Raw genomic sequence first — 24,888 nt, forward strand, 5'->3', positions numbered from 1 at the left:
TGCCTCCAGTGCTGCTGTGCCCGGCCCAGGGAGGAGCTGGAACTGCTGAGAGGGTCCAGAGGAGGCCACCAGGGTGAGGGGAGGGCTGCAGAGCCTCCCCTGCGGGGCCAGGCTGGGGGAGCTGGGGCTGTGCAGCCTGCAGAAGGGAAGGCTCCAGGGAGACCTTAGAGCAGCCTTGCAGTGCCTGAAGGGCTCCAGAGGAGCTGGGGAGGGACCTGTGACAAGGGCTGGGAGCGCCAGGATGAGGGACAGTGGCTCTGAGCTGGCAGAGGGGAGAGTGAGAGTGGAGGTGAGGAAGGAATCCTTGGCAGTGAGGGTGGGCAGAGGCTGGCACAGGTTGCCAGGGGAGGTTGTGGCTGCCTCCTGCCTGGAGGGGCTCAAGGTCTGAGCGAGCTGTGCCGGTGGGAGGTGTCGCTGCCCATGGCAAGAGGCTGGAACTGGCTGATCCTGAAGGTCCCTTCCGACCCAGCCCATTCTCTGCTGCTCTGCCTCTGTCCCAGGAGCAGGCTGTTGAAGGAAGCTGCCCAGCAGCGTGGGTCCTGCAGAGCAGCAGCGTTTGCTGTCCCGCAGGGCGGCCAAGGGCTCTTGAGGAGGCTTTCTTCAGCTGGCTGCAGGCAGCTCGGTGATTCACTGTCTGATTGTCTCCAGCCATTAGGAGGATGTTGCCTCCTGTGCTTGGCCTCTTCTGAAGGATTCTTTGGCAACTGCTCTTTGATGGCTGCTAAACGGCGTGGAGCAGGGATACAAAAGGGAACTCTTGCTCCTCTGTGCCCCAATTGCCCTAGGGGGAGAGTTGGCCAAAGGGACCGATCCTTTCTTGGCTGCCTTCTTTCTGAAGGCAAACCTAATGTTTGTCCTTCCCTTCTTGAAAGGCTTCTCCTGTTGAACACAATTTCACACAATTATAATGAGGTGACTCAAGAGCAGAGAGGTTACAGATGAGCTTCACATGGTTGCTGTAGCTGCTATTTCATTTACAATTTCTGTTGGCTGTGGCATTTTTGCCATGTTAAGGGATAAATACTGAAAGCATTTCACATGTCACAGATTTTATGAGCTGTCTTCTGTAGAGCTTGTCAAGGTCTTACTCCTCTTGATGCATGTTTCTTTGAGAGTCAGTCACTGCTTGGAACCTTGAGGTTTGGACACTTTGCCTATGTCCTGGTGTGCACCCAAACTGGGCTGTTAGAACTGGGGGTGTGCAGCCTGGAGAAGAGGAGACTCAGGGCAGAGCTCATTGCTGTTTACAACTACCTGAAGGGAGGCTGTAGCCAGGTGGGGTTGGTCTCTTCTTCCAGGCAACCAGCAGCAGAACAAGGGGACACAGTTTCCAGTTGTGTTGGGGCAGGTCTAGGCTGGATGTTAGGAAGAAGCTCTTCCCAGAGAGAGTGATTGGCATTGGAATGGGCTGCCCAGGGAGGTGATGGAGTCGTCGTTCCTAGAGGTGTTGAAGCAAAGCCTGGATGAGGCACTTAGTGCCGTGGTCTGGTTGATTGGCCAGGGCTGGGTGCTAGGTTGGACTGGCTGAGCTTGGAGGTCTCTTCCAACCTGGTTGATTCTGTGACTGGTGCTCCATTGCTATGAATTATTTTAGTGAGAGGAAAGCAGCCTTATTTCTCTTTCCAAATGCTCTGCAGGAGTATTTTCCTGGTGAGGAAAAGAATAAAATCTAATATTTCATAGCCCATAATGTAGTATCCAGGAGTAGATGAGATATTGCCTGTCTCTGTCAGGCAAAAAGGAAATGAGGACAGCCTTTGAATAGCCTCCTTCTCTTTCAAAGTGGCAAGAGTATGAAAGGAGAATGACTTGCAAGCCAGAAAACAGAGTGGGGATTGTCTGGCTGTCCCCATGCTAGCATGCAGTAGGATGCTGAAGAAGTAGATCTGTTTGTAGAGTAAAGCAGTTTGTGATGAGGTTCCAAGATGTGTAATGTTTTGGAGGCATACCTTGGGCTACCACTGCTGTGGCTTCTAGGACTCAACCTAATCAGCAGCTGAAGCACATCTGCTCTGAGTATTCCCAAATTCAGTTCAGTTCCTGCTTGCTGAGTCCTCCACCTCCTGTGATTTGGATGCACTAAATGGGGCACATAAGGGATTCTTCTGACCCCACAGTGCAGTCTGAACAAGAATGGTGATGCACCATATATATCCAGAATAGGGAGAAGGTTTGAAATCTTCAATTGCTAGCAAAATGTTGCAGCAGAAAGATTGCTTCTGAACTGCTTCCAAGGTTGCTTCTGAAGCTGCCTGTATTTAAGCAGCTATGCTTTAAGCTGGCCTGTAGGGAAGCAAGTTAAATGGGAAAGGCAGCACAGAACTGCAGCCTGGAACAAGAAGGAAGGGACCACAGAGCACTGGCATAGGCTTCCTAGAGAGGTCATGGAGTCTCCTTCTCTTGAGCCTTTCAAGGCCTGTCTGGATGTGCTCCTCTGTGCTCTGTGTTAGACAGGATTGTCCTGCTCTGGCAGGGGGGTTGGACTCGATGAGCTCCTTGTGTCCCTTCCAAGCCCTAACATCCTGTGAGCCTGTGAAAAAACTGTGTCAAGTGAGATCCTAGAGGTGACAGGTTTATTCCTGAGATGGTTTAATGTATATTGGACCTTAAAAACTGGAGAAAAGAGAAATGAGGGCAGATAAATCTATCTCCTGTAGATCCTGTAGCAGTCAGTAGATCTGAGGGAGCGCCGTTAGGCTTTATGGGAGCTTTAATTCCTCTTGAGCTGGAACTTCCCAAAGAAAGGGCTGGCATGATTCCATGGAAAAGCTTTGCTTTGTTCTACCTTTTCTGTGTTTGGGGATTCTTTTTATCTGTTCTTACAAAAGGATTTGGTGGTGCCCAGCAGCAGGACAAGAGGTAATGGGCATAAACATGAACAGATGATGTTACGTCTCAACACAAGGAGGAACTTCTTTAGTTTGAGGGTGGTATTGCTCTGGAACAGGCTGCCCAAGAGGATGCAAAATCTCCTTGCCTGGATTCAATCAGAGGTCACCTGGATACCATCCTGTGCAATCTGCTCTGGTTGAACCTGCTCTGACAAGGGAGTTGGCCTAGATGATCTCCAGAGGTCCCTTCCAACCTCTATCATTCTGTGATTCAGGTCTGTTTGAAAAACCAAAGCACAGTATCAGCTGGACTCTTCCCTTTGTGAGTAAGCCAAGAGTTGTGTCCTCTTCTCTCCAGAGCACTTCAGTTATCCAAGCTTCTCTGTAACCTCTGCTGGTCGGCAACATTGTCAGTGCCTGCTATTTATGACCTCTTTCATGGTTGACTTGAATGATTATCCTGGCTAAAGCTTTCTGTGCAGCCTCATGAAGAGCTGCAGAGGTTGTCTAATGACAGCAGAGCTGCCTTTTGCTGTTACCCTCTCAGTGGTTTTGTGAGGACAGAGATGTAGACTGAAAGACATTGCTTTGTTCTGCTTTCCTGCCTTCCTGTGAGCCAAAGGACTGAAACAAGCATTACACCAGCCTGCAGTCTTAGTCGTGTGGAAATAGAGGCTGAAATATGACACTGTGGTCTCTTGGGCCTTGGCTAGTTGCTGACACTGCTCAGTACTAGTTAGTCAGAGGAGTGAGCCTGCTTACTACTAACAGAACAAGTCTTAGGATCTGCTTGCTACTTAGAGAACAGGACTTGTGAGGAGCAGCTTGTTTGGTGTTGAGAAGAGGAGGCTGAGTGGAGACTTCATTGCTTTCTACAACTACATCCCTGAAAGGAGATTGCAATTAGAAGGGGCTCAGTCTCTTCTCCCCAGTACCAGGTGATAGAACAAGAGGAAGTGGCCTGCAATTGTGCTGGGGAGGTTTAGCTTGGAGATAAGGAAAAGTCTTTCCTGCAAGAGTGGTCAGGCATTGGAACAGGCTGACCAGGGAGGTGGTGGAGATAGTGGCTTTGGAGATGTTGAGGAGCATTTCCACCTTGGCTCCTGTGGCTTCAGGATGCCTCCCACGGGAGAGGAGAGATAGTGGACACCTGGTTAATGAGCAAAACAAGGTGTTGTGTGTCAAAGACTGGGTTGTGCTTGCCTAGGTGATGCTAATGTGTAGATGTGTGCTCTGTGCTCAAGTCTATAGATATGACGTCAGAACGAGCAATAAAGGTCTCTGGTGGGATTCACATGGAGTCATCTGGAGTCCATGTGGTGTCCCTTGGCAACAGGTGGTGACCTGCAGCGCACTGCTGAAGGCAGCATCCGTGGCTAACATCCATTCTCAGTCACTCTCATTCCCATACATTTCCCTAGCACTCACAAGCGTTTGGATGTCTGCCCAGGGGCTCTCTGTGGGGCTGTTTGTGTCTAACACAGGGTGGAATGGATCACAGAATCCTAGAACAGTTTTAGTTGGAAGGGACCTTAAAGAGCATCTGGTTCCTACCTGCTCTGCCAAGGGCAGGGACACCTCCTGCTAGATCAGGTTGCTTCAAGACCTCATGCAACCTGGCCTCGTATGCTTCCAGGGAGGGAGCATCCACAGCCTCCCTGGGAAACCTGTTCCAGTGCCTCACCACCCTCTGTGTAAAGAATTTCTTCCTAAGATATGCTTAAAGCTGGAGGTCAAGTCCTGGTCTTGTTTCTGGGCTGCTTCTGCACTGCTTAAACCAGACTTTGACATTGTTCCTGAGCCGGCAGTTGGCAGAGGGTGGTGCTTTGCCTCAGCATTTTGCTTGCCTCCCTCTCCTTCAATCTTCTGTTCCTTACAGGAAACCCCTGTCTCTTGTGTACTGGAGAAGGAATGGTGTGTGTGCCATCCTGTGCTGGCTTTGCTGCCATCCTCAGCATCCTCCACTGGAAGGTCAGGAGTGCTGTGCTCTGCCCAGAGTGCAGCTTGTCTGATCTGAACAGACCAGTGATCTCCTCAGCTGTGCTCCTGAGAGGGAAGTTCTTCATTATCCACAGAGAAGTTTTCTTGTAATCATGGTTCTGCTGTTTCTTCAGGTGCCTGAATCTGTGTGCTCCCACTTGTATTTTGTTCACAGCAACCTTAACATCTTTCTTAGAGCTCTTTGGGATGTGCAGGCAGCAGTGCATGCAGTGAGATGTGTGCAAGCTGCTGCAGCAAGACAAGACCAGCAGCAGTGCTAAGAAGGAATGCAGTGAGCAGTGCTGCCAGGCTTTTCTCTTTGAGGTAGGTACATAGAATCAGTCAGGGTTGGAAGAGACCACAAGGATCATCTAGTTCCAAGCCCCCTGCCATGCCCAGGGACACCCTACCCTACATCAGCCTGGCCTTAACCACCTCCAGCCGTGGGCCCTCAACCACCTCCCTGGGCAACCCATTCCAGCCTCTCACCACTCTAATGCTGAACAACTTCCCCTGCACATCCAGTCTGAACTTACCCATCTCCAGCTCTGCTCCATTCCCCCTAGTCCTGTCACTCCCTGACAGCCTAAAAAGTCCCTCCACAGACTTTTTGTAGGCCCCTTCAGATCCTGGAAGGTCACAATAAGGTCACCTCATAGCCTTCTCTTCTCCAGCCTGAACAGCCCCAACTCTTTCAGTCTGTCCTTACAGCAGAGCTGCTTCAGCCCTCTGAGCATCCTCATGACTCTTCTCTGGGCGTGCTCCAGCACATCCACATCCTTCTTGTAATGAGGGCTCCAGAATTGGATGCAGTACTCCAGGTGGGGTCTCAGCAGATCAGAGCAGAGGGAGAGAATCACCTCCCTCGATCTGTAGGCCACATTGTAACAGAATGACAGGGGTTGGAAATGATCTCTGGAGATCAAGTCCAGCTCCCGTGTCAAGGCAGGTTCAGCTAGAGAAGGTCACACAGCAGGACTGTAATGTCTCCAGAGATGGAGCCTCCTCACAGCTCTGTCAGCCTTAAGTTAAAGATCATCCTGATGTTCAGAAGAGGAGCACACATATGTTCTAGTTTCTGCCTCTTGGCCCTTGTCCTGTCACTGGGCACCAGTGAAAGCAGACTGGTACCATCCTCCTGGCACCCACCCTTTAAGTGTTTATAAGCAGTTATGAAACTCCTCCCCCAGTCTGCTTTTTTCCAGACTAAAGCACCCAAATTCTCTCAGCCTTTCCTCATGAGGCAGATGTTCCATTCCCCTCACTGGTTCTGTAGCCCTTTTCTGTCCCCTCTCCAGCCAGTCCCTGTCATTCTTGAGCTTGCAAACCCAAATCTGATTTGCCTTACACTGAACACAGTCCAAGCAAGGTGAAAAACCAAATGCAACACATCCCTGTGAGAAAGATTGGTTCTGCAGGAGTTCTGCAGTTGTCCTTACTCTGCATCCTTTTCCTTGGAGCCAGTGATGATGTCTCAATGAATTTGTACATAGGTACAAAAGAAACTAAACCCCTAAGACTGTTCTGCAAGAAGAGGAGTTTTGTTGTGTGCTCCTTTTGCTCAGCATAAATTCATCCCTGAGAAATGAACACAACCTTGTGCACTGCAGGATTTATTTTGTCACAAACCTTCTCATTGATTGGTCAGAAGGTTCTTGTGCTCACCTGCCAGCTAACATCACAGTGACATTTTTAAAGGCCTTTCTTCTGTGCTGAGAGTGTGTCCTGTTGCACAGTGTGGTTTTGTCTTGGTTCTCTCTCAATTGCATCCTTTAGGAGTTATTTCACAGCCACTTTTAGACTGGAGTGTAAATGTAAAGGGTAAATCAAACCCTGCAGGACCTTTCCTCCAGTTGGGGCATTTACATGCAGCTCACTTGCTGGCTGGGCTGCCAGCTCCTGTGTCAGTTCACCTGCTAAACAGAGAAGCCTGAAGGAAAGTTACCTGTGCTGAGGTTGGCAGCTTTCTAAAGGCAGGTGCTGGATGTTAATTCACCTCTGTCAGAGGTGAAGTGCACTGGTAGGAACACATCAGAAGCTGGGAACTGCTGTGTGTGTTACCTGTAATACTTGGTGTTGGCTTGGATCACAGGAACCAGCTCTCACTGTCTTGTGGGGTTTTGCCCCTTCCACCCAGTTCAGGGTGGCTCCTCAGCTGTTTGCACTGGTTCCACAGTGTGCAATGCCAACTCTGTTCTTGAGCTCTTTGCAGCATCTGTGTCCTGAGCTCCATGCCAGAAAGTGTAAGGGACAAAAGACAAAGCTGAGGCAAACCTGCTGTTTTTTGGCTCTAGCTTTGGTTATTTGCTCCTTCTCAGCTGCAGTTAGTCACTGTTTGGGCTGAATGACTTTTCAGTTGGCAATGACCAAACCCATATTTTGTTTTGTTGCCCTTTTCACTTGCTCAGTGTAATTCTACCTGATGTGTCTGCTAGCAAGCAGGAACACTTCCTCCTCTGGTCACATTCACAGGTTACACTGGCTTGGAAGGGACCCTCAGAGATCATCTTGTCCAGCCCCCTTGTAGTGAGCAGGAACACCCTAAACTGGATTAGGCTCCCCAGAACCACATCAAATCTGATCTTGAATGTCTCCAGGGATGGGGCCTGAACCACTTCCCTGGGCAGCCTATTTCACTGTTTCACCATTCTGATTGTGAAGAACTTCTTCCTCATGTCCCACCTAAGTCTCTTCTGCTCTGGTTTCAAACCATTGCCCCTAGTCCTACCACTAGGAAGGATGGAGGAAGAAAAAGTTTACATCTCAATTGAAAGGCAGAATTAGAATCATCATAGAATCAGCCAGGTTGGAAGAGCTCTCCCAGTCCAACCTATCCCCCAGCTCTGTCCAGTCAACCAGACCATGGCACCAAGTGCCTCATCCAGGCTTTTCCTGACCACGCCAGGGACGGTGCCTCCACCACCTTCCTGGGCAGCCCATTCCAGTGCCAATCACCTCCCCTGGCACAACCTGAGACTGTGTCACCTTCTACTTTTGTTCTCTTGCTGACATCACTTCTTGACCAGAGCTCATCTTCTGAGTGCACTGCCGTGACCTGTATTGCAGTAGAGTTTACCCAGGCTGGAGAGTGATGTTGGTGCTCTTCAGCAGCGGTTTCAGTGCTGATTGTGGGCAACCACCACAGCTGTGCTGTGTGGCAAATGCCATGACCTTTCCTAAAGAGCTGCCACCATCTGTACTTCTTTGCAGTAGGAGCTGAAATCAAGTCTGTTGTAGCACTTGCAATGCATTCAGAAAGTCTGGCTGGTTATGCTGCTGTGCACTAGGGGGAATGTGCTAGGCGAGGATGCTCAGGGGGCTGGAGCACCTCTCCTATGAGGACAGACTGAAGGAGTTGGGGCCCTTCAGTCTGCAGAAGAGGAGAGTCTGAGGTGACCTTACTGTGGCCTTTCAGTATCTGAAGGGGGCCTACAAAAAAAGCTGAGGAGGGACTTTTGAGGCTATCATGTAGTGACAGGACTAGGGGGAGTGGAGCAAAGCTGGAGGTGGGTAGGTTCAGACTGGATGTGAAGAGGAAGTTGTTCATCATGAGAGTGGTGAGAGGCTGCAATGGGTTGCCCAGGGAGTGGTTGAGGCTCCATGGCTGGAGGTGTTTAAGGCCAGGCTGGATGAGGCTGTGTGCAGCCTGATGTAAGGTAGGGTGCCCCTGGCCAGGGCAGGGGGCTTGGAACTAGATGATCCTTGTGGTCTCTTCCAACCCTGACTGATTCTAAAACCCACAGATTAGTTAGATTAGTTAGTATTTACTGGGGGTGTTTTTAGCTGCTTCACTTTTGGCTGAAAGCAGATCAGCCTACAAGATTGTCATTGTTTTAGATGAGGGCTGACTGCTGTAAACCATCCCAAACACTGATAGAAGCCTCGGTAAGAGCAGTGATAATTCCCTGTAGTGCTCTTTTCATTTTGAGAAGATAAAACTCTCTCTTAATGAAACTTGCTGACAGTCTGAAAACCAGTTGTTGAATCAGGATGACACCACATCACCTTCACAGTTACCTTTGATTGTAACAAGCATCATTGTTCACTTAGGGATGCTGTAGGCTTTCCTCAGAACCACTTTGAAGTGTTGAGTACTTCAGGGCTGGTATCACACAGCTTAATTGCAGTGGCACACACAAAGTCAGGTCACCAGGCTGCTGCTGTCACAGTTTAGTTCTTACATGAGTGCATTGTTCTGGAGCCATTTAAATACAACTGATCTTCTGAAACAGTCACCTTTTTAGGCTGCTGTGGTGATTTTCCCTTTGTTCTTCATCACACCTATATCATAGAATCACAGAATCAACCAGGTTGGAAGAGACCTCCGAGATCATCCAGTCCAACCTAGCACCCAGCCCTGTCTAATCAACTGGAGCATGGCACTAAGTGCCTCATCCACTCTTTTTGGGAGCACCTCCAGGGACAGCAACTCCACCACCTCCCTGGGCAGCCTCTCACCAGCTTTGTTGCCCTTCTCTGGACACCTTCCAGTACCTCAACATCTCTCTTGAATTGAGGAGCCCAGAACTGGACACAGGACTCAAGGTGTGGCCTGAGCAGTGCTGAGTACAGGGGCAGAATAACCTCCCTTGTCCTACTGGCCACAGCCTTTCTGATGCAGCCCAGGATGCCATTGGCTCTCTTGGCCACCTGGGCACACTGCTGGCTCAGCTTCAGCTACTCTCTACCAGCACCCCCAGGTCCCTTTCTTCCTGGCTGCTCTCAGCCACTCTATCCCCATCCTGTAGCACTGCTGCTTGGGGCTGTTGTGGCCAAAGTGTAGAGCCCTGCACTTGGCCTTGTTCAATCTCATCCCATTGCCCCTGGCCCACTCCTCCAGCCTGCCAAGGTCCCTCTGCAGGGTTAACAAAAGAGCCTGCAGGAGGATCACAGGGATGCAGGTCTCTCTCTGCACTAAGGGGGCACATTTGCTAGCCCATGAAGAGAAGAGCTGCAGGAGCTTGACAAGGCAGGAGCAAGCTCTGCTTCTCTCAGCAGAGCTGGGTTCTCAAGGCAAAATGTGAGCTGCAAACACAGGCTTTGGCTTTTGAAGCTGTTTTGACAATGAGAGTGTTGCTGTGAATTCCTTGCAGCGAAGCAGTGGGAATGTCTCAGTCCTTACTTTGTTCTTCCTTTAGCTTTTGCCCAGTGAGAGAGAACAAACATCCTGCTGTGGCTCAGCTCTGTGGAGATGGAGGCAAGCAGAGTGTGCTCTCTGGGCCTTGGGGAGATGGTTTTCCTCTGAGGTGTAAGTACAGGAATGGCAGCATGGGTAAAGCTGTGGCCAAAAATCAAGTCTTTTCAGAGCTGCCATGGGTCTGGAACCAAAGTGAGCTCTGGGATTGGAATCTCAAGGATGCTTTCCCCAATCCACTTCAAAACTCAACAGCTGCAGCTAGGGGTGGTGTAGGGGTGTGGAGGTGTGGATTGCTAAATGGAGCCATCTGCTCCTGGTGCTGGCCCTCGAGTGCATTGACAGCAGCATCAGGGCTTAAACCTCTGACTAATTAGCTTCTAGCTCTTGTCATCTGTGCTCTGTGTTGCTTAGACAGACTGTGCTCTTAATTCTGGCTCCTAAGCAGCTCAGCTGAAGTCCTCTCACAGCACCCTAGATGAGTTGAGGCATTCCCAGAGGTGCTCTGATGGTTCACAGTGGCTACAGCTTTCTTTCCTGGCTGGTTTGTTAAAGATGGAAGGTGAAATGGCCTCTTAGCTGTCATTTCCAGGCAAGGAAATGCTCATTCAGCCTAAGCTATGCAAAAGCTTCTTGTTTCCTATTTTATGGGCATTTCTTCTCTAGTAAGCCTTCACTTGGAGCACTGTGTCCAGCTCTGGAGCCCTCAAGGACATAGAACTACTGGAGCAAGTCCAGAGGAGGGCCATGAGGATGATCAAAGGGCTGGAGCACCTCCTCTGTGGGAACAGGTTGAGGGAGTTGTGGTTGGTCAGCCTAGAGAAGAGAAGTAGCTGTGGAGACCTGATATTGGCTTTCCAGGACCTGAAGTGGGGTGATAGGAAGGCTTCACAGGGACTGTGTACAAAGGCCTGCAGTGACAGGGTGAGGGGCAATGGTTTGGGGTTAGAGTAGGCTTAGATTGGGTGTTAGAAACAGATTCTTTACCATGAGGGTTCTGGAACACTTGAGCAGGTTACCCAGGGAGGTAGTTGGGGTCCTGTCCCTGGAGTTATTCAAGGTCAGGCTCAACAAGGCTGTGAGCAGCCTGATCTAGTGGAGGATGTCCCTGCTGACTGCAGAGAGATTGGACTGGGCAGCCTTTGGAGGTCCCTTCCAACCTAACCCATCCATGATTCTGTGTCTTGTTCCTCATCAATTGCTTTTGCTTTGTGTTTGTTTCTCCACAGACTGTGGGTCTGTGCCTACCTTTAACACTCAAACTGGCATTTAGCAGACACTTGGCTGCTTCCTCACTCAGCCAAAGGAAAACATGCTTGTGAAGTGTTTCATTATGAAAGCCAAATTAATGCACTCATAGAATCAGCCAGGTTGGAAGAGACCTCCAGGTTCATCCAGTCCAACCTATCCCCAGCCTGTTGGGGTTTGAGCAGAACTGCAGTCTGAAAATGAGGAGAGTAGGCAGGGTAGTGTTAGGTCACTCTGATAAGAGGCACAGCTGCAGGGAAGTGGCCTTGGGTAGAAGCTGAGGAAGTGGCTCCTCTCTGTAAGCTGAGCTGTGTGAGGGGGCCTTGAAGGAGGGCAGGCAGGTCAGGCCTGGGAATAGCTGATGCTGGAGCCTAGCAAAAGTACAGGCCCCTGTACCAAATCCACACTGTAAGCATCACTCCCAGCTTCACTAAAGGGATTGACCTTCTGTGTGTCACACTGGTGTGAGCTCCTGTCTGTCCTGCTCCTGCACAGCCTGGGAGCAACCCAGCACCAGCCCTGGCCAATCAACCAGACCATGGCACTGAGTGCCCCAGCCAGGCTTTGCTTGAACACCCCCAGGGATGGTGACTCCACCACCTCCCTGGGCAGCCCATGCCAATGCCAATCACTCTCTCTGGGAAGAACTTCCTCCTGGCATCCAGCCTAGACCTGCCCTGGCACAACTTGAGACTGTGTCCCCTTGTTCCATTGGTCATTGCCTGGGAGGAGAGTCCAACCCCCACCTGGCTACAGCCTCCCTTCAGGTAGTTGTAGACAGCAATGAGGTCAGCCCTGAGCCTCCTCTTCTGCAGGCTGCACACCCCCAGCTCCCTCAGCCTCTCCTCACAGGGCTGTGTTTCAGGCCTCTCACCAGCTTCGTTGCCCTTCTCTGCACATGATCCAGTGCCTCAACATCTCTCTTGGATTGAGGAGCCCAGACCTGGACACAGCACTCAGTTCATTCTTTGCATTTACCATAAATACAGCAAGGAGCAGCTGTTGTGAATAAGCCTATGCTACAGCAGAGCAATCTGGAAGTAAGAAACAACATCCAAAGACAGAGAGTGATTGGCACTGGGATGGGCTGCCCAGGGAGGTGCTGGAGTTGCTGTGCCTGGAGGTGTTGAAGCAAAGCCTGGATGAGGCACTTAGTGCCATGGTCTGGTTGATTGGATAGGGCTGGGTGCTAGATTGGACTGGATGAGCTTGGAGGTCTCTTCCAGCCTATCTGATTCTATGACTCTATGAACATATGTTTTACTAGCTATGCCTTTTGGAAGGGCAGAAGCAGCTTTCCATGGCAGCATCGAGAAGAGTAGCCAGGCAGCTCTATTTTCCATGGCATTTTCCCCACAGAGCTAAAATGTCTTTCAGTTACCTGACAGAACTTCCATTAAAAACCCACAACTGTTTAAACCAAATCTGTAGTGTCCTTGTAGCTTGCCAGGTACTGATTCATTCTCTGTGAAAGCTTTGCTCAAATGATTGCAGTTAGAAATCTTCTCTGAGGTTACCAAACCTGAAACACAAAACTCTCTGAGCTGTCACAGTGCCTGCCTTACAGGAGAAAGGGAAGCCTTAGCAGGTTGCCACCTGCTTCCCACTTGCCAAGTCTCCTTGAAAACCATCTATGCCCATGGATTTGCTTACAGCTGGTTTGAAGAGATCTGCATTTATCAGAGCAATCTAATTAGGTCCTTTCATTAGGGTGGAGCATGTAAATGTTTGTGGCAATGGGGATTAACAACTCAGCTTTTTCCTTTCTGTTTTAGAGTCTCACACACTCTAATAGATGCCAGCTCTTAGCTAAAGCATTCCAAGCTGTCTGTGCTTGATCTCCAGGAGCAGCAACTGCTGTCCTTGCTGCTCCTTCCCTGCTGTGGTGATTCCAACTGGTAAGCAGTCCTTGGCCAGTAATTTCTGTGACCTGTTTTGTCTGTCTTCTCTGCTCAGAAAGTTTCCATTGGATTGACTTTATCCATCCCATAAACTGTTTCCCATGTGGTTTCTGCAAACAATATTTAGCTTCTAATTCTTTCAGAAACAGCTCAGTGATTTCATTACCCTTTTTTTGCATGTGCTGCTAGACAGCATGCCAGCATGCCAGGGGGCTCAGAGTGTTCATTCTTTGCTTCCAGCTAAGGTCAGTGAAGTGCAGGTCCTGTTGTCATATCCCAATCTTAGCAGCAAGGCTGGAGGAAGGAGCCTTAGAATTCCTGAGGTGAGGGAAGTTCATCACATCTGTGACATAGGAAACTTGTACTGAGTAAACCCAAGGCAATCTAAACACTTGGGGCATGGTTTAGTGGCCATGGTGGTCTTAGGTTAATGGTTGAACTTGAGGATTTTAGAGGCTTTGCCAACCCAGACACTTCTATGGTGCTTCATGGTGGGGCAAATTAAATTTGATTGATTGGTAATTAGCTCTGGGAGTTAGAGTGAAGCTATTTTGCTGACTGTGGGCTCTTGTGCAGCTAATTATTACCTTTTACTGTTGGCTGATAGCCAAAATTGGTGCCCTTTTGTTTGCTCTAGCTTGGAGGAAGATTAGAGGAATGTGCTTTGGTTTGTGGAGAGTATATTCTGGGCTGAGTCGGTTTCAATATTACTGATCTGCTTTTGTGAGCAGGTTCCTGCCTGGTGCATGTGGGGCAGGCTGTGGATGGAGTCTGCCTGGACTTCAGCACAGCCTTTGACACTGTCTGCCACCACAGGCTCCTGGCCAAGCTGGCAGCTCATGGCATGGACAGATTCACTCTGTGCTGGGTCAAGAGCTGGCTGGATGGCAGAGCCCAGAGAGTGGTGGTGAATGGTGCCACATGCAGTTGGCAGCTGGCACTGGTGGTGTGCCCCAAGGCTCAGTGCTGGGCCCAGTCCTGTTCAGTATCTTTATTGATGACCTGGATGAGGGGATTGAGTCCAGCATCAGTCAGTTTGCAGATGACACCAAGCTAGGAGCAGCTGTGGAGCTGTTGGAGGGTAGGAGAGCCCTGCAGAGGGACCTGGCCAGGCTGGATGGGTGGGCAGAGGCCAATGGGATGAGACTGAACAAGGCCAAGTGCAGGGTTCTGCACCTTGGCCACAACAACCCCAAGCAGCACCACAGGCTGGGGACAGAGTGGCTGAGAGCAGCCAGGAAGAAAGGGACCTGGGGGTACTGATAGAGAGTAGCTGAAGCTGAGGCAGCAGTGTGCCCAGGTGGCCAAGAGAGCCAATGGCATCCTGGCCTGCATCAGGAGCAGTGTGGCCAGCAGGACAAGGGAGGTTATTCTGCCCCTGTGCTCAGCACTGCTCAGGCCACACCTTGAGTGCTGTGTCCAGTTCTGGGCCCCTCAATCCAAGAGAGATGTTGAGGTGCTGGAAGGTGTCCAGAGAAGGGCACAAAGCTGGTGGGGGGCCTGGAACACAAAGCCTATGAGGAGAGGCTGAGGGAGCTGGGGGTGTGCAGCCTGCAGCAGAGGAGGCTCAGGGCAGACCTCATTGCTGTCTACAACTACCTGAAGGGAGGTTGCAGCCAGGTGGGGTTGGTCTCTTCTCTCAGGCAACCACCAACAGAACAAGGGGACACAGTCTCAAGCTATGCCAGGGGAGGTCTAGGCTGGATGTTAGGAGGAAGTTGTTGCCAGAGAGTGATTGGCATTGGCATGGGCTGCCCAGGGAGGTGGTGCAGTGTGGTGGTTTGGCTGTTCTCTGCCCCCCCACACTTTATGAACTCCCCAGCTGACTCAGTCGTGCTCTGGGAACATGAATGAAGCTTTTATTTCCAGCAGCACAATGCACAAGCAGCTATTTACAGCAGATACAGTTCTAGACAGAAACAGACAAGGGAAATGTGATACAGAAACACAACTCCCTCCCAGAAACCTGAGTCCCCAGGAGGGGCTCTCAGCCACCCCTGCACCTTCCCCCTGCCCCTCTCAACCTTACCCCAGCCTTAAGGAAGAAAAGAGCTTCAGCCAAGAGGTTAAGGAGCAAGGTCAGTGGCAGTGAGGTTAGGGAGCTGCAGCTGAGTCCGGAGCCAGCCAGAAAGGGAAGGCAGAATGGCAAGAGAGTTATCTAATGTTTGCATTCTTCTGCAGCCAGACTCTGAGGGCAGCAGACATCACCAATGTTCTCCTTTCACAGCCAATTAGCTGCTTTTTCTTACCAAAACATCCCAGCCTGCTTCAAACTAGCAGATGGAGTCACCATCCCTAGAGGTGTTCCAGAGGGGACTTGATGAGGCACCCAGTGCCATGGGCTGGTTGGTTGGACAGGGCTGGGTGCTAGGTTGGACTGGATGAGCTTGGAGGTCTCTTCCAACCTGGTTGATTCTATGATGCTGTTACCAAATCTGTTTTTAGTCAGTCAGGAAATAATACAACTGCTGGAATTTATTCAGCAGCTTTGATGTGAGTAATTTTGCCTAAAACAGAGTTACCAAATGCCTGTGCCAAATCTTATCCATGTAACCCAGAGTTATATTTATCCTGTGTGATCTTAGCCCTAATGACTCTGGATTTAGTGTTAATGCTGGCATTGTGCATGAGACATTGGAATGTGATTTAAAACAAATATGTTTCCAGTTTCCATTCACATCTGGGTCATGAGCAAAAGGGAATCAAGTTCAGAAAGGTTATTAACATTTAATTAAGCAAATAAAAGAGAGGAAATCCCAACAACAGAACAAGAGGACACAGTCTCAAGTTGTGCTGGGGGAAGTCTAGGCTGGATGTTAGGAGGAAATTCTTCTCAGAGAGAGTGATTGGCACTGGAATGGGCTGCCCAGGGAGGTGATGGAGTCGCTGTGCCTGGAGGTGTTCAAGCCTGGCTGAGGCACTCAGTGCCGTGGTCGAGTTGAGTGGCCAGGCCTGGGTGCTAGGTTGGACTGGCTGAGCTTGGAGGTCTCTTCCAGCTTGGCTGATTCTATGATTCCTATCATAGATTTCAGGCAGTGCAATATAAGATTTGGGTGTGGTTTAAGGCTGATGTGCAGCAGTCTGACCCCTGGGCTCAGCACACAGAGGGTCCTTTGCTGAGTTACTCCTGGGCAGCTGAAATTGTCCTTTCTCTGGTGGCCATTCCTGCCTTACCCTGTTGTGGTTATAGAAACACAGACTGAGGGACTCGGCTGGAAGTGCTGCAGCAGTGAGTGTGGGGAGTGTGCAAAACCACCTCTCACCTGGATGGTTGGGAACATGCAATGTTAACTGCTGACTTCAGGAAAGAGGAAGCAGGAAAATGCAATGAAGTCCTTCCTTGGGCCAAGGGAAGTGGAAGTCATGTGGTGAATGTGGGGCAGGCTGTGGATGTAGTCGACCTATACTTCAGCAGAGCCTTTGACACCCTCTGCCATGGCAAGCTCCTGACAAAGTTGGCAGCTCGTGGCTTGGACAGATTCACTCTGGAATGGGTCAAAAACTTGCTGGAGGGCTGGGCTCAGAGAGTGATGGCAGATGGTGGCACACCCAGTTGGCAGCTGTCACTGGTGGTGTGCCCCAAGTATTGCTGCTGGGCCCAGTCCTGTTCAATATCTTTAGTGATGATCTGGGTGAGGGGATTGAGTCCAGCAGCAGTGAGTTTGCAGGTGACACAGAGCTAGGAGCAGGTGTGGAGCTGTTGGAGGGTAGGAGAGCCCTGCAGAGGGACCTGGCCAGGCTGCATGGGTGGGCAGAGGCCAGTGGGATGAGACTGAACAAGGCCAAGTGCAGAGTTCTACACTTTGGCCACAACAACCCCAAGCAGATCTCTTTCAGCCTGGTTGATTCAATGATTCTGTGTTCTGGTTGCATGGTTACAGGTGACACCAGCTGCTTGTGGGGAAAGGGCACTCAACACAGCACTTGTAGAGTGGTGCATCAGCGTAGAGATCATGTCCAGACAGCACAGGGTTGGTGAAAGAGGAGGAGATCTGTGCAGGACATCCATCTGGAACGTGTGGATGACAGAGCAGAGCAAGCAGCCTTAGCATTCAACCTACCTTCTGGTACATCTACCTAGCAAACAGATGTCAGCCTGTAAGCAGTCACTGGAGTGCAGTGCTCTCACCTAGCACCTTTCTGCTGACTTCTCCAATTGCTGGAGCTTAGATTCACAACTTTGATCATTGTGTAGTGTTTTGGAATAACTGAACCTTTTGGGAAATGCTTCTGGGCTCTGGATCAAAACTCTGGGATCTGCAGAAGCCACACTCTTGGGTGCTGCCACAGGGCAGGCACTAGCATGGGGTCATTTGTGTCTGTCCAGTGGTCAAGGATCTCAGGTGTTCCTTTTGAGATTTCAAGTTCTTTTTTTGCAGTCTGAAAATGGAGAGCCTACATTTCTTTGAATCATGAACCACAGAATCAACCAGGTTGGAAGAGACCTCCAAGATCATCCAGTCCAACCTAGCACCCAGCCCTGTCCTATCAACCAGACCCTGGCACTAAGTGTCTCATCCACTCTTTTTGGGAACCTCCAGGGACAGCAACTCCACCACCTTCCTGGACAGCTTATTCCAATGGCAATCCCTCTTCCTTTGGGTTTTACTCCTTTGATCCTGTATGCTCTAAACCACTGTGCATGTGTGAATGCTGTGTGAAGCCTAAGATGCTATCTTCAGCCATACATCTACAAGAAAAAGTAATTTATTTTGTCATACTGGGGAACTGTTTGGAACACAATGAAAGAGGTCACAGGGTCTTAGCTGAACACAAAAAGCAGAACTGAGCAGGTGAGTTCCTTGCACACAAGACATGGCATTTAGAAGCAGCAAGGTGGTATTGTCTTTGTGCAAGTGTTTATGGTGCTGTGGGTGGAACATGTTGTTCTGTTTTAAAATGCACACTCTGAAAAGACCTGCCAGATTGAGCAGACATTTGGCAAGCTCAAACTATAAAGGTCAGCTGAAGTGAATAGTGAAAATAATTAAGTCTCAGACTACATGTAACCTCCCTAGGCATGGGGTATGAGTTCTGACAACAGAGGGTGGTTAGCTGGTGCTGCATGGTGACCTGGGATGCTGAAAGGCAAAACCAGACAAATGGGCTAGCAGAAGACAGAGCTTTGTATCAGTGAATCAGAGAATTGTAGCATCAACAAGGTTGGCAGAGACCTCAGATCGTTCAGTCCAACCTAGCACCCAGCCCTGTCCAATCAACCAAACCATGGCACTAAGTGCCTCATGCAGGCTTTGCTTCAACACCTCCAGGCACAGCAACTCCACCACCTCCCTGGGCAGCCCATGCCAGTGCCAATCACTCTCTCTGCCCACAACTTCCTCCTAACATCCAGCCTAGATCTCCCCTACCACAACTTGAGACTGTGTCCCCTTGTTCTGTTGCTGCTTGCCTGGCAGAAGAGACCAACCCCACCTGGCTACAGCCTCCCTTCAGGTAGTTGAAGACAGCAATGAGGTCAGCCCTGAGCCTCCTCTTCTGCAGGCCAAACACCCCCAGCTCCCTCAGCCTCTCCTCACAGGGCTGTGCTCCAGGCCCCTCACCAGCTTTGTGCCCTTCTTTGGCACACATTCCAGTATCTCAACATCTCTCTTGGATTGAGGAGCCCAGAACTAGATAAAGCACTCAAGGTGTGGCCTGACCAGTGCTGAGTACAGGGGAAGAATAACCTCCCTTGTCCCACTGGCCACACTGTTCCTGATGCAGGCCAGGATGCCATTGGCTCTCTTGGCCACCTGGGCACACTGCTGCCTCATCTTCAGCTACTCTCTATCAGTACCCCCAGGTCCCTTTCTGCCTGGCTGCTCTCAGCCACTCTGTCCCCAGCCTATAGCACTGCTTGGGGTTGTTGTGGCCAAAGTGCAGAGCCCTGCACTTGGCCTTGTTCAATCTCATCCCATTGGCCTCTGCCCACCCATCCAGCCTGTGTGGTCCCTCTGCAGGGACCTAGCTTGACACCTGCTCCTAGCTTGGTGTCATCTGCAAACTTACTGATTCTGGACTCAATCTCCTCATCCAGATCATCAATAAAGATATTGAAGAGAACTGGGCCCAGGATTGATCCTTGGGGCACACCACTGGTGACAGCTGCCAACTGGATGTGGCACTATTCACCACTGCTTTCTGAGCCCAGCCCTCCAGCCAGTTCTTGACCCATACCAGAGTGAATCTGTCCCAGCCATGAGCTGCCAGCTTTGCCAGGAGCTTGTGTGGCAGATGGTGTCAGAGGTTTTGCTGAGGTCTGGGTACATGACATGAGAACAATACCAGCTGCAGCTTACCTAGGGAGCGTGGTTGGCTTTCCCTCACCCAGAGTCTTCAAGGTAGGCATTGCTTTCTCTCTAGAGAGAGTCTATGTCCAACAGCAACCTGTAGTTTGTATGCACAAGTGAGTGGTGAAATTGACTCTTTTTAGACAGGTGATGAGACTAAATGATTCCAGTGGTCTCTTCTGGAGACCATACCAAAGCCCTTTATACAAATCCAGGCTTTTTTTGGGCAGGGAGTATGTTTCTTGGCTTCTCTGACCTCTCACAGGGTTGTCTTTCTTCCAAAGGAACATCTTTAAAGAATCTATAATGAGTGTTTGCTTCTTTAGGCATAGACTTTGCCCCTACTCTACTTGGGGGTGGTTTATTTCCTCTCCTGCCCTTCTAGGTTCATTTTAATTTATTACTTCATCCTGAAGTTTCCTGTCACAAACATTTCTCTTAGCAGCTCTTGGAAGGCAGAGTTTATTATGAATGTTCTTTTCCCACCCTATGCAGCAAGATGATGTCTGTCCTAAAGCTTGGCTCTAGTCCTGAGAATTGGATTAGAATTTTTTCTTTGCCAAAGTTAGTCTAATTTTAAGGAGTTGCTCTGTTGGGCACTGTTGCCTCTCAGGATCCTGCTGTCAGCATCTGCAGCTTCAGACAAAGTGTGCTAATGGTACAGTAGCCTTAGCTGAGGTGAGTCACAGCATCACAGAATGGCTTAGATTGGAAAAGACCCTCAAGCCCATCGAGTGCAGTCCTTAGTTTCACTGGGACAAGCCCTTGACCAAACCAAATCCCTCACCACAACATCTCATCACTATGAGTCACTGTGCTTGGAAAGGACCACCAAGATCCTGAAATGGTCACATGTTGTATCTGAAAGGGCTGAGGGGTTGCTTCTTGGCAGACAGAAATACCATTTTGTTTCTGCTACCCTGATGCAACCCTGGTGAAAAAAAATCACAGTCTGTAGTTATGGAACCTCCTAAAGGAAGAAGGGGCCTGAGGGTACTGGTGGAGAGTAGCTGAACATGAGCCAGCAGTGTGCCCAGGTGGCCAAGAGAGCCAATGGCATCCTGGCCTGCATCAGGAGCAGTGTGGCCAGCAGGACAAGGGAGGTTATTCTGCCCCTGTGCTCAGCACTGCTCAGGCCACACCTTGAGTGCTGTGTCCAGTTCTGGGCTCTGCAATTCAGGAGAGATGTTGAGGTACTGGAAGGTGTCCAGAGAAGGACACAAAGCTGGTGAGGGGCCTGGAGCACAGCCCTGTGAGGAGAGGCTGAGGGAGCTGGGGGTGTTTGGCCTGGAGAAGAGGAGGCTCAGGGCTGACCTCATTGCTGTCTACAACTACCTGAAGGGAGGCTGTAGCCAGGTGGGGTTTGGGCTCTGCTGCCAGGCAAGCAGCAGCAGAAGAAGGGGACACAGTGTCAATTGTGCCAGGGGAGGTCTAGGCTGGATGCTAGGAGGAAGTTGTTGGCAGAGAGAGTGATTGGCATTGGCATGGGCTGCCCAGGGAGGTGGTGGAGTTGCTGTGCCTGGAGGTGTTGAAGAAAAGCTTGGATGAGACACTTAGTGCCATGGTCTGGTTGCCTGGCTAGGGCTGGGTGCTAGGTTGGATTGGATGAGGTTGGAGGTCTCTTCCCACCTGGTTGATTCTATGAAAGTATCAACTTGGGAACTATGGAGAAGATAAAATCTTTCAGCAGTTGTATTTCACTGACATCATCAACAAACAACTGGGACAAAGAAATAGTTCTCCTTATCTGGTTTTAGAAGTGAAGCAGCTTCCTCTTTTGGTTTGTTCTCACTGGTGACAGAATGCTCCTTAATCAGTGCAACTGCCATGAGGCTGCAGGCAGCTCTAATGCACAGGCTATGAGCCCTTTGGCCCTCATAACCACATAGGTGCCCATCATGTCACAGCTGAGGTTTGCAGTGGTTCAGCCATCCATGAGTTCTTGGATGCTCTGTGCTGAGAAAACTACCATTGGACATTCAGAGTGGCCATTAGGAGACATTTCTTCACAGAAAGGCTTCTCTAGCACCAGAGTAGGCTGCCCAGGGAGAAGGTGAGTTCACCATCCCTAGAGGTACTTAGCAGATGCATGGATGTGGTGCTGAGTGCCATGGCCTAGTGGTAGGAGCTTAGCAGTAGTGGTGCAGCTGTGAGGTGTGGGCAGCAGTTGGATCTCACAGGTCTCTGCTGAGTGCAGCGGTTCTGTCACTCTGTGATTCTCTACACCTGTGCAGCGCTTACACGGCGAAGAAAGGAGATGTTGGGCATCTAAGGCCCTGACTCTCAGCTGTGTGCTGAACATCCTTCTGTGGCTGGTCCAGTGCAGAACCATTTCTGATGTGTTTCAGGGTACCAACCTCCTTCCCATGCCAAACCCAATTGTCACCAAATATCGCTGCCCCATAAGTGCCAGCAGCAGCTCTCTGGGCTGCCTAAGGAAGTGGCTGTGTCCAGTTATGCCTGCTGAGGTGGAGACCTGCATAGCAACGAGGGAAAAGGATTCAAAAGGCTTTTGGATAATGAGTGGCTGCAGGTAAGCTTTTGGCAGCAGATGCAAGCCTCTGGCCCTGCCTGCCGTTGGTGAGACTCACAGGCACGTGTGGAAGGGCAAAGCTGAGGCTGTATTTCTCACTCTATTGGCTGTGCAAGCTTGTCACTATTTATTGCCTTAACCCTTTGGCCAGGTGATTGCATAAATACTGTGTGCTGCTGATACTGGACAGGATGAAGTCTTTGAATCATATAGACAGAGTTGGCTTTTGAACTTGTAGCCCCTTTGATTTATTGGCTGCTGCCTCAGGAGTTTCTGTCTGGTTTAAAATCATGTCTGAATTATGTTTCTTCTAGCAGTTATTTCCTGGCTTAGCTGTTCTGTGACTCTGTGTTTCCTTTCACTTACTGCTTATCTTAATCACTCTTAACTTTGCAAGTCTCCATTTTGACTTCATTTTCAATAAACCTGTGCCTGTGTAATAAAACCTCCCCAAAAGTGGCAATTCTTAGCCAAGAGCTAAGCCAGCTCAGCTGTGCTTGTTTGCAATGAAACTGCAAGCTCATTAAACCATAACATTCATTTACTTGTTGCCAGCTCAGATGTGCTATGATGAATCTATCATCTGCTCCTTTCAACCTCAGCCTTTGTATGGCTTAGATATCAATGCATGTGTGCAGGTAGAGAGCAAATGAACATCAGGGAGCCCTTACTAGAAGGATGAAATAAGTCTGTTAACTACTCAGGCTTGTGAGGTGAGCACAAGATGAACATTACCTCGGTTCTGGTTTAATGGGGAACAGACTGGAACTGTTTCAAGCACAAGCTGATGAGTAGTCCAAGATAAATGATAGGTGAACTAGTTAAGCCAGATCACAAAGTAACCTATCTCCTGTCTTAAGGTGACTTTTTTAGTGCAGAAAATCACAAAATGAAAGAGGAGTGACTATGAAATCCTTTCTCTTGAGTGGTGCTGCAGTTCAGACCCATACATGAGACTCTGCAAGCAATGAGGTGGTGCCATTCCCTTGTGTCTGTCTTCTGTAGGTACAGACTTACACAATTGTTTGCTTTGGAAAAGACCTGCAGGATCACCAAGTCAAACCCTCAGCTTAAGACCACCATGTCAATGAAATCATGTCCCAAAGTGCCATGTCCACAGGTTTCTTGAGTGTCTCCAGAGATGGTGACTCTTGCACCTTCCTGGGCAGCCTGTTCCAAAACTTGGACACCCTTTCAGTAAAGAAATTGTTCCTAATATCCAGCCTGAACTTCTTCTGGCACAATTTCAGACCATTTCTTCTTGGTCTGTCACATGGTATCAGGGAGATGAGATTGCCCCCACCTCACTCCAGTCTCCTTTCAGGGACTTGTGGAGAGCAGTGAGGTTGCCCCTTGGCCTTCTCTTCTCCAGGCTGCACAAACCCATTTCCCTCAGCTGCTCCTCACCCTAACCCTAACCCTCCCTGGAGGTGTTGAAGCAAAGGCTGGGTGAGGCACTTAGTGCCATGGTCTGGTTGATTGGGCAGGGCTGGGTGCTAGGTTGGCCTGGATGATCTTGGAGGTCTCTTCCAGCCTGGTTGATTCTCTGGTTCTACGATGATGCTAATTTGCAGCACTGGCTCCTGAACACAAGGTTGCATGTTCCATACATCACTGCCCAATGCCCTGGTGTCTGGGTAGGGTTTGGTCACCCAGGTAACAGAGCAGCAGTAAGTAAAGTCCAGAGGAGATACAAGTACATGAAACAGCTTCTACACAGGGGTGGGGCCAAGGCTGGTAGATTGGATTGCCATCCTGGCTAAAGAGTAAGTAAAAGGAGGGGTGACAGTGGTCTAGAACATAGAGATGAGGAGGGGAGGAAGAAGGTCATTAGAAGATGGTTTTGCACTGCTCCTTGGAATTAAAGCGTCAGGGCAACCTGGTAACATTTTCAGGCAGATGGTTTAAAAGAAACAAAAAAGCACCATGTTTTGCCATGCCATGGCTACAGGATGGGATTCAGGGCATGGGATATTTGGGAAGCCTAAGATGAGAGCATAAAAAGGGATCAAACACACTGATGGAGGATAAGTGCAGGTGAAAGGTGCTTGTAGAGTGTGTTCAGTTGAATCTTAACACAGTGATCTGTACTTGCTACATCTTCACCTTCTGAAATCCCCAAGCTACACCTTGCTGACAGCAGGGAACAGTAATTCTGTGTGTGCACACCTCAGGTATTTGCTGCTGGTCAATGCCAGGGGTAAGAGTGGGCTAAGGAGACCTGTGGCTTTACACAGTGGGACAGTTGCTCTTGCAGCAGTTTGGGAGCACACTGCTGCTCAAAGAGCCTTCCATCTAAGCAGGCAGGTGAAAAGGTGGGGGACTAAAACACCTACTTACAGTTACACAGTGCCAACAGCCTGGCTGCAGAGGCAGGGTGGTAGAATGGTGCAGACCTGTTTCCAAGCACCAGTTGCTTTGGGAACTCCTCTGAAAACTGAGCTTGTTTCCTCAGGGTCTCATTGGAATTGGTCAGTGTGGTGGTTTGAATAGAACCATAGAATTAACCAGGTTGGAAGAGACTTCCAAGATCATTGAGTCCAACCTATCCCCCAGCCCTATCCAGTCAACAAGACCATGGCACTAAGTGCCCCATCCAGTCTTGAACACCTCCAGGGACAGCTACTCCACCCCCTCCTTGGGCAGCCCATTCAAAGAATGAAACAATCTTTTGCTGTACAAGTGCTTGGCTGTTTTATTGTGTTGTTTCCAAAACAGCCAAGGTGATGCCTGCCATGTGAATTTTCTCAGGAAATTAAAATCTGATTTGATGTCTAAAAATGGCTCCTAATGTTGTAGTGGCAATGGCTTAATGACAAGCTGCTTCTTTGCCTCACACTGGCTTGTGATGTGTATCTCCTTCTGTTTGCTTGCTGGGAGCAGCCACTCCCATGTGCAGGAAAAAGCAGATATTCTGGTTCCCACCCTTTTGCAGAAGGCATGGATCTCATCCTTCTGTTGTCAGCTCTTT

The 24,888-nt window shown here is 49.8% G+C and overlaps 1 long non-coding RNA gene across 1 annotated transcript; it reads left to right on the forward strand.

Annotated features, from left to right (window-relative positions):
* Window positions 1-22,628, forward strand: LOC135174481 (uncharacterized). The gene is made up of 5 exons (XR_010301925.1): window positions 1-73; window positions 4,711-5,135; window positions 12,969-13,091; window positions 21,733-21,917; window positions 22,069-22,628. It is a non-coding gene; the product is annotated as an uncharacterized LOC135174481 (long non-coding RNA).
* Window positions 22,629-24,888: the final 2,260 nt, after the last annotated feature.

This window comes from Pogoniulus pusillus, unplaced genomic scaffold (assembly GCF_015220805.1).
Source record: "Pogoniulus pusillus isolate bPogPus1 unplaced genomic scaffold, bPogPus1.pri scaffold_66_arrow_ctg1, whole genome shotgun sequence".
Taxonomy (NCBI): Eukaryota; Metazoa; Chordata; class Aves; order Piciformes; family Lybiidae; genus Pogoniulus; species Pogoniulus pusillus.